Source organism: Aegilops tauschii, chromosome 5 (genome assembly GCF_002575655.3).
Source record: "Aegilops tauschii subsp. strangulata cultivar AL8/78 chromosome 5, Aet v6.0, whole genome shotgun sequence".
Classification (NCBI taxonomy): domain Eukaryota; kingdom Viridiplantae; phylum Streptophyta; class Magnoliopsida; order Poales; family Poaceae; genus Aegilops; species Aegilops tauschii.
Window position 1 is genome coordinate 224,370,400 of NC_053039.3, and position 9,942 is coordinate 224,380,341.

The 9,942-nt window shown below is 44.9% G+C and overlaps 1 long non-coding RNA gene across 7 annotated transcripts; it reads right to left on the bottom strand.

Moving 5' to 3' along the window:
• Window positions 1-5,336: 5,336 nt before the first annotated feature.
• LOC109784929 (uncharacterized) lies at window positions 5,337-8,188 on the bottom strand. Of its 7 annotated transcripts, none has more exons than XR_012184512.1 (7): window positions 8,067-8,188; window positions 7,782-7,977; window positions 6,890-6,963; window positions 6,583-6,802; window positions 5,980-6,086; window positions 5,794-5,884; window positions 5,337-5,701 (listed from the first exon to the last, which is right to left on the bottom strand). It is a non-coding gene; the product is annotated as an uncharacterized lncRNA (long non-coding RNA). The 7 variants fall into 7 exon arrangements; XR_006663986.2 differs by having other exon boundaries at window positions 6,890-6,967; XR_012184511.1 differs by having other exon boundaries at window positions 6,890-6,978.
• Window positions 8,189-9,942: the final 1,754 nt, after the last annotated feature.

The window sequence follows — 9,942 nt, forward strand, 5'->3', positions numbered from 1 at the left end:
CATCCAATGTCCATGGTCAGGAAACCGTAACCATCTATTGATCAACGAGCTAGTCAACTAGAGGCTTACTAGGGACATGGTGTTGTCTATGTATCCACACATGTATCTGAGTTTCCTATCAATACAATTCTAGCATGGATAGTAAACGATTATCATGAACAAGGAAATATAATAATAACCTATTTATTATTGCCTCTAGGGCATATTTCCAACAGAGTTATTCAAGGCCAGTATGCTAATTCAATGAGGAACATTTTCAGGCATTAGGGGGAGATTTCAAGTACCATAAAGAATGCCAGGAAATTAGTGGAATGTTCAACACATTTCTGTCTCAAATCCACATACTCAAAGATCCGAACCATGCGTTCAGAAGATTTGCAACACATTGCAAATAACTTGCCAGATTCATTTACTGACTATAAAGGTGTCATACAATCCTACAATCCTGAAAAATATGTTGGAAAGAGTGGAGGTACCAACTAAAACCACTCAACTCCCCGTTCAAAGCAACAGGGGGAGAAGTACGACAATAGTACATCAGGATTCAGCTTCTCGCGAGCAAGGATATCAAGGCCTGTGAATCAGTAAATGCAAGTCAACTTCACGTTGACAGACACCTGATGGGTAGTATACACCCAGTGGACGGGAAACCTCCACCAACCCAGATCATAGTGCACAAAATGACTGGGACATCGGAATACCCGACTCAATCGCATTGGGAAATCGCGAGTAGTCACTATGGGTAACGATATTTCCATCAACTATATATTGATATATAGATTCTGGAGAAGCATATAACCGAAGTCTACAATTGTCGACATACATTTCTCAACTAGATTGAAAAAACCTTTCAAGTGATTCAGATCCAAAGACCATGGCCATGGCAAAGTGTGAACAACACTCGGACTGAACTCAAGCAAAGGGTATAATCTAGGTAGAAATGATCTTGCTCAATAATGGGAAGATATTCATAAGCAATACCTACACCAGTTTTCTTCTAGAAACAGAATTGAGAATAACGAGGTGGTGAAACAAAGAGCAAGTATTGTAGCACAAGGGTTCACGCAGATACCCAACTATTCTCCAGAGGTGGAATCTCATTCCAATACCTTATATCATTGGCAGTTCAAAATCATCTATCTCTGCAGTTGATAGATGTAGTGATTACATATCCATGCGGATCACTAGATTCAGAGATATATGATTGATTTCCGATGGAATCTTAATTCTGAATCGAAATACAAAATGCAACATACATTGTGTAAAACTAGTAAGTCACCATACGACTTATTGTGGTCGGTACATATGGTACAATCGACGTAGTGAGTTCCTTATACAAAAGGATTACTCCTGCAAAGATGATTATCCATGTTTGTATGTCTGCAATGACGACACATGTAATCATCTAATGACGGAGTTTAAATGAAGGATTTGGGTAAACCAAAACACCGCTCGTTACTGCAACTTGAGCACCTTCATTCATGCATTATGGTATACTATGTTGTCTATATCCAAAATATATTGGAGATTGTGGACAAATCTTATCCATCCATAACTCTCATGGTAGTTCATTCTCTAAACGTAGAGAAAGATCTATTTAGACCAAGAGATGGCGGAAATGAGATATTGGGACTCAACGTTCCATAATGCCATTGGATCCACCAAACACAATTGGTTGGTACTCAAGAATATCTTTCGATATCTCCAAGGCATCAAACATCTTGTCCTGGTTTTTCAGTTTCACAGAAAGTGTGAACACCGATATCATTGGATACATCGATCAGATCCCCACTATGTCAGATCGTAGACAAGTTTAGTGTTCCTACTAGGTGTGGTAGCCCCCTCATGAAGAGTCTTCTAAACAGACCTCATGGCTACATTCACCAACCATTATCTCAACGATAATGTTTCTTGTGTTGCCCGGATGCAAACAGGTTACATAATAAGCAATATCACTATATTACATATCTTGCAAGTCAAATCATGCGACTGATTTGTTCAGCGGATCTCTACCAACTTCTATGTTTTGGTATGTGACGGCTTCGAATTTTGCAAGAATCAGGGGGGGTATCTTCCTGAATTGTTCCTGTTCAATGCATCATATTATACTCTTTTTCCCTTCATGAGTTTACTTTACAGGTTCTCATAAAGGTTTTTAATGAGGTAATATCAACATGAGATCATATGTCATACTTTCTGTTTTCCCCACCGGGGTTTTTGGGAAAGTATATATGACATATTTATTGTCCTCTAAACTCTATGAGTTTTCTCGTATTGAGTTAAAAGAGACAATGACCATTATATGTTGTGCCATTTTTTCCTTATTTTTCCCACTGGGTTTGAAGGAGTTTTAGCAACATATCAAACACGTATCTCCTCATATTTTTCCCACAGGATTTTTGGAGGAGCTTTTTCAAGATGATGATACTTACACTAACAAGCATGGATTAGGGGGAGTGTTAGGATTTAATTAATCCTATTAATCCATGCTTTTCCTAATGGCCAGTACTAGGCGCCGGTCGACCGGCCCAAATTTGGGCCGGTCGCCGCGCAGCCGCCCGATGCACGCGTCTTGGACCACAGAATTGCCTCGCGCAAGTTTCTTCTCTTCTCGCGAGTGACGCCAGTCGCGCATGTCCCCTGCTTGCTAGTAGTTCCCCCCGCGGCCTCCCGCCTCTGGCTCCATGGCGCCGGTCGTCGGCTCGCAGTCACCGCTCGTCGGCGCAGCTCGCCGGACCCCCTTGCCGGCTCGATGGTCGCATCGCTCATGCCCCGCGTGTGTCTGCCCCCATGTAGCAAAACACGCAGTCGGTTCCAGCAAAAAAGCCTGCAGGTTGAAACATCCTCGATAGTTCGTTGCTCCAACCGTAGCCGTCACCATGGCCAATCCCAGCAAAATTGGGTGCCGATTCCAGCAAAATTGTGTGCCGGTTCTAGCTTTGCCAATTTCGTTGCTCCCCTGGCACATCTTGTGCGAGGGAAGGAAAGCGGCCGCCATGGCCGTGCTATTGAAGAAGCCAGTTCCAGCAGAATAATTTGCTGCTCCCAGCAAAATACTTCGTTGGTTCCAGCAAAAAGATGAATCCAACAGAAAAACAAAAAGAAAGGCTGGTAACAAAAATCAAATACGGTAGCAGCGAAAACAAAGGGCGGTGGTAGCAAAAATTTGAAACTCGTTTTAGCAAAATCAAAGACGGGCAGTAGCAAAAATCAGAAGGATGGTTGTAGCAAAATCATATATGGTAGCAGCAAAAATTGGAGCTGGTTCCGGCCAAAAACACCCCCAATTACAAATCCTTGCAAAAAAATTCACTAATTCCAGCAAAACAAAATCCTAGTTGTAGCAAAAATTGACGCTGATAGTAGCTCTCGCCGAATCCGGTTGAAGCACCGCTCTTCGCCGGTGGTAGCACTCCGCCTCGCCGGTTCCAGCATGCCCCCGCACCTCGGCACGCCGGTCCTAGCTCTAGGCACAGCGCGGTTGTGGCACTCCGGCACCTCCGTTGTCGCCCCGCATCACACCTCGCCCTCGTGTCTCCCTTGGCTCCGGCCAGCTTTCGTCGGGACCCCCGGCAGCCGCAGCACCAGATTCGACAGCAAAACCACCGCCCAAAAAACACAGCACCTCCCTCCCCCCGGAGTCCTCGCAGCAGCACCTGCCTCCTCTCGATTTACAACATCGATTGGTGGCCATTGTGCGCAGCGATGGCTGTGATTTGTGAGGAAGATAGGGAAAGTTGCGGCGTCTTGGTCAAATCGATAAGAGAAAGGGGAACGGCGACACGTGATGAGGTATGTGGCGAGAGAAGAGCACCCGTGGGCCCAGTACATGTGCGCGAGCGACCGGCGGAACAGGTAGCCGGTCGACCGGCTGCAAACGTTTTCCTTTCTTAATTGAGGCGGTTGTCTCATGTCCCTTCGGACGCACCCCTTCGGAGGCTATATATATGTGTAATCCCATCATCAATAAAGACAACTGTTCATTTTACATCCTTGTCGATTGTCTCTCGTTCTCTACTCAAAACAGTTGACATCACCCTTGAGGTGAATACGTTGGGAGGCGAAGCTATAAGCCCCTATCTTTCTATGTGTCCGGTTGAAACGTTTTGCTCATGTGTATGCGGTGAGTGTTAGAAATTATAGAAGCCTATATGATGGTTGAGTATGTGGACTTGCCTAAAGGCTCTGAGTACGTGACCCTTCCTGAAAAGATGATGAATTGTAATTGCAAAGTTGACTGAGAACATAGTTTGTTGATTTCTAATAAAGTTCAAGCTTTATACTTCGATGGTGTGATGAATTGTTACTTATTCATGAAAAGTTTATGATAAAAGTTTTATGTTAAAGTTTGTTGCTGTTATAATAATCTACATGATGCTTCTATGTCCGTATTTGTTTTTATCGAGACCTCTCTCTCTAAGCATGTGGACATGTTTTTTTATTTCGGTTTCCGCTTGAGGACAAGCGAGGTCTAAGCTTGGGGGAGTTGATACGTCCATTTTGCATCATGTTTACCTACTGTTATTTATGATGTTTTTATGCATAATAATGCTTTTTGAAGTAATTCTAATGTCTTTTCTCTCATAATATGCCAGGTACACATAAAGAAGGAGAATTCCGCCACCTATTATGCACAACTCCAAACAAGCTGAAACTTCACGAGGATTTTTTATTAAATAAATAAGAAATACTGGAGCAAATAACCACCGAAGAGGGGTCACCTGGTGAGCACAAGACACCAGGGCGCGCTTGGGGGCCAGGCACGCCCTGGTGGGTTGTGCTCAGCCCGGCCCACCTCCGGTGCCCATCTTGTGGTATACAAGTGGACCCGTTGCACCAAATGGCGCAGAGGCACACTAAACCCATGTTCGCGATGAAACAAAATATCCATGGTTTAAGGGTTTAGGATTTAGAGATGTATATACACATTTTAATTTAATAACACAAAGCCGCACTTAAAAGAAAATATATGTTTTAGTTAGTTTAGCTGTAGGAAAGTACATATGATAAAAAAATGGTGTCTTGTTGTGCACAATGAGAGATATATATACACATTCTAATTTGGTTGGTTGAAGAATACCACAGCATAATCCTTGGGCACCAAGACGTCACGAGGGAAGAAACCCTGAATGCCACACGAACGTGTCTTGGATACAAGCCATAGCCACGAAGGGGCCTAATGGGCAGAAGCAAAAACACGAATGGGCCAGATCCCTAAACGCCGTGAAAAAAGGAAGACCACCAGAGTCTAAATTAGGAAAAAAACTAACAAATAGGGGCAGAGGTGACTAAAAAAGGCAACCAAAAATATCTATCTCAAGAAGAAATTGTGTGTAGGCTATGGAGCAGCATATCACGCATAGAAAGACGAACCATAGTCAAGCAACACATGCACAATAAGCTAGAGTTCACTTCATAATATACGGGAGTTTTTGTTTTTGCTTTGCTTTGAGATAGCTACCTGAGCAGCCAAAGACTCTAGTTTTAGAGCATGCTTAATAAGGAGCATTCAGTTCACTGGTTACATAATTCCTGGTCGTGGCTTTGTTCATGCAAGTAGCAGACGCATTAAGAGACTCTCTTGAAGCTGGTCAAAGAGCATTGTAGCGGAGCGTTGTTGATGGTGAGCCTAGTTGCATGAATGACCGTTTTCCTCTTGAGATGTCAATCGAGGAGAAGCTAATATTATAGGATAGGTAACCTACAGTGAAACACAGGACATAACACAAAGTTAAAGCATGCTTGTAGCAGATGAATTTAGGAACAACACATGAGAACATATCTGGGTTGTACCTATAGGTAATTAATCTCTGCATAGCTGGCGCAGAGTAGTCACTGTCTTGATTTCTTTAATATCCCTTCCCCCTTTCCAGTAGTAGAGCTCCTTTTTTAGAAGTTATTCTGGTCAGAGATGAACAATCGCTATGTCTATTTAGGCTTAAAAACGCAGAGGTAGACACACAGTATAAGAATTGGCACCTTTTGTTTTTGGTCTTGGTCATCTAACACTGGTCAGCCTTATCATTCTTTCCTTCAACAGTTGCTGAAATAGCTTCAGCCTTATCATCAGACTACTCCTGGTGCACCTAGAAAACCAAGTAATTTGTTAACAGAGCAAGATGAGATATTAATATCCAAAGGATTGGCTCGAGCGTTTTAGCTCACTCAATCAGCTAGACAGCTTCGAATAGAATTTCTTTATGTCCATCTATATATTTGTATCTCCGTAAAACATGCCACACTAAGTTTTCTTCCTCATGTGAGATAAGCATTTGATTGTACAATTGTGCAATCGAGAACGGCATGAGAGAAAGCTATATCAACACAGCAGCTCTATGTTTTCTTCCTTATGTGAGATAAGCATTTAACTGTACAATTGCGCAATTGAGCAAGGCATGAGAGAAAGCTATATTAACACAGTAGCTATCTTTTGGTGTACAATTGAGTTGCTTTCATATGAGATCTAAAATATGTGCATTCACATGTGTTTATATGAGTTGTAGAAAGAAACTTTACCTAAGAAGAAGGACCCAATAATCATATTTTCACAAAAGCACAATTAGGGATTACAGAGGATTTTACCCTTGAAGCGGACATGTTCTTTGGTTCGCTCTTTGCTTCTCAGGGATTACACTGAGCATCTCCTTAGCTTCCTGTTGCTCGACTTGCAGGGCATCACTGGTGTACTTTCCCGACCGCTCCTTCTTCTCTAGCACGATTCACTTCAATCTACTTCTCATCAGTGAGCAGCACATGTGAGACAAACTCTCTCATCATTTTCAGTGATTGTTCCAATAGAATCCTGCGTGCACAATTATACAAAAGAGACAATGTCGCCACAATATTACATGGCAAAGGGGATTGAACCTAATAATAACTGATGACCCACCAACTTGCAACCTTCAAAATCCAGCTTCAGCTGCAGCCTCTGTACACTTTGCTTGAAGTTATCTTGCATACTCACTTCCTGAAACAAGCCTAAAATGGTCACCAGAAGATAATAATTGTGAGCATTTGTATCTTTTTCTGTCGCAAGCTTGGCAGTGTTTTTTCTAAGCTTGCTACATGCCCAAGAACATAGAACAACACGTACTTCCAGAATTCAGATTGAATTTGTGTATCCTGATAGTCTTTTAGATCTCTGAAAAACCGTGGAACAGTAAACAGTCAAGATCAAGTAACTGACTTCTCCTAATTCCATAGCGAGGTGATCCAATTCGCTTGGACAGTCAGACAACAAATTCTGTATAACAGTAAAGATCTTAGGGCCTTTAGGTGTTTGTTCTGTTGATCTATAGATGCAATGAGGTTCCTCAGGAGAACATCCAACTTTGAAGCACGGTCAGTTCTAAAAATTAGATTCACCACCGGCCTAGTTGCAACACCAAGCTTTATCTCCTCTTGCTATTTCTGAATGCAGTGTTGTATTACTACGACTACAGTTTAGATTGGCTGAAACAAAGAAAAGCTAAGAACCAGACTAAAATATAAAATTATCATGTGTTTTTTTAGGCAAAGACAAACATGAACATCAGATACCAATCTTAACTCATCTTTTTCTGTATGGAATCAAAAACTGAACCAGGCTGAATGACAAGTAGTTTCATTTACATTTACAAATCAGTAAACAAAAGAAAAGAAAAACATAGCCATAAGAAAGAAGAAAATACAAAATGTGTATGTGTTTCATTTACGTTTACAAATAAAAAAAATGACAGCAGAAGAAGCAACAAAATTTAGACATGGCAGAGGTGCAAATTTAGTGAGCATTGGCAACTAACCAGGTAATGGAGGGAACATGCTTCCTCTTCTCCATTGAATCCATCACCGTACGGCTAGGTGAGGAGCCACCGCTTGCATCTTCCGCCTTCGTTGGGCGAGAGGAGAGGAAACGCACATCAATTTCGTCTGTCTTGTTCACCGAGCGATGCCGGGCGAGGGGGTGAATGGATCCGTCCTTCCCTAATGAGAGCAGGGCTGCAAGGAAGGGAGGACGAACTCAGGAGGTGCTCCGGGCACCGCGAAGCTGGTCGGCTGTGCGGACATAAACGGCGGCGACTGCGCACCCGATCCAGAGTCACAGAAAGGAAGGAGAAGAGGAGGCGGGCGGCGCGAGAGGAGCGAGGTCGAGGGAGAAGAGGAGGCGGCTGGGAGAGGACGACGCTGCACCGTCGTACGTCTAGGGTTCTGGGCGGTTTAAAGTGGACGACGCTGATGTGCGGGACCAGAAGGGAACAAGGGCCACCAGCCAGAGGGCAAAACATGGAGCGATGGTCACGGACGGCTCACAAAAAAAGACGAGACGTGACGCGGCATGGTCGCATGGAGTAGGCCACAACCCATGATGCAGGATTCAGCTCCGGTTCTCTCTCCAAAAGCCGGATGGGACGCAACAGCAGGAAGAACTCACACGAACCAATTCATAGCCAGTCACCGATGGGTGGGTCTAGAAAACAAATAGACCCACTTGCAGCGGCAGCACCCAACGAGCCAGAGGAGGAAATAGCAACAGGAGCATAAAACATCTCCCTCCCGCGAATCGCGCCTGACGAGCTAAAAGCTTGCACATCGTGCACGCAAAGAAAAACAAAAGAAGAGACCGACGAATGGGGCCATGCACGGGTCTGAGCCATATGAAGCGCTGGGTGTGCACCCGGCGAGTACGCATGAGTTGACCTGTCCTGCACGCGATGACCCCACACGCGAGCGCAACAGACGACGCGACGACCCAGCACGCGACGGGCCTATCCTGAGTGCAACCCATGACACGCTCAACCAGTGCAGCCGACAAGCGGGGCCAGGAATAGCAGCAGCCCACCCGTCATTGCGCCAGCACAAACGCGGGTGCACATGCGTCGGTCCATCGCTTCTGCACCTGACGCAGGAAGCAGTAACTCCCCCACGACGCACGGCGCGGGCAGCGCGTGAGGAACGACCGGACAAAAGCGTTTGACCCAAGAAAACTCTAACCCACACGACGGGACATGCAGTTAGAGCAGCGGAGTGGGACCAGGGGAAGGAGCGGCCCACCCGTCTTCGGTACGGCGCAGGCGCGTGCGTAGAAAACGGGTGCATATGGGCTGGCCAACTCCTCTGTGGCGCCCCACGACGCACGATCCGGTCAGCGTGCGACACAACAAGGGCAAATTTGACAATTTTAACCTATAATCGAAGGCGAATCACAGAATGAACTGGTTGCGAAACTATTTCACACCCCTGACCCTTTTGTGTAGCGCCCGCCACGCCGGCGCCACACCCTACGGTGCAGCGCCTAGCTCCGGGGCGTTGCACCACTGTCCACCGTGGCAGCCCACGGACCCGCACCCAGCCGTGCAACGCCTCCGAGCTAGGCGCTGCACCTGTAATGTGCAGCGCCTAGCCGCTAGGCGTTGCACGTGTAATGTGCAGCGCCTAGCGGCTAGGCGCTGCACTGTGACTTATATGCAAACGCGCCAGCCCTCTCCTCCCCCACCCTCCCCATTGGCAGTTACAGAAAAAAGGGCGGCGGCCATCTGCACTCCCCTTCTCAATCCCCTCTCCCAAATCCTTCCGATCTGACGATTTGGTCCGTGCATTTGTTCACCAATCCATCATAGAAGGTACTCTCCTCCGATCCCCTTCTTTCTATCCATAGAAAATATTATATTTTGAAGATTTGGGGAACCCTTGTTTGAATCTTGCATGTATTAGATTAGGGCAACTTTTGTTTGAATCTTGCGTATATTAGATTTGGGGAACCCTTGTTAGATTAGAATGTGGTTTGGATAGATAGGTTGACATGTTATTTATATAGTTTGGATACATAGATTGACATGTTTTTTGTATGGAGAAGTAGATTGACATGTTTTTTGTATGGAGAAGTAGATTGACATGTTATAGTTTGGATACATAGATTGACATGTTATTTGTATGAAGTAGGCCCAAGTAGGGGGAAGCACCATA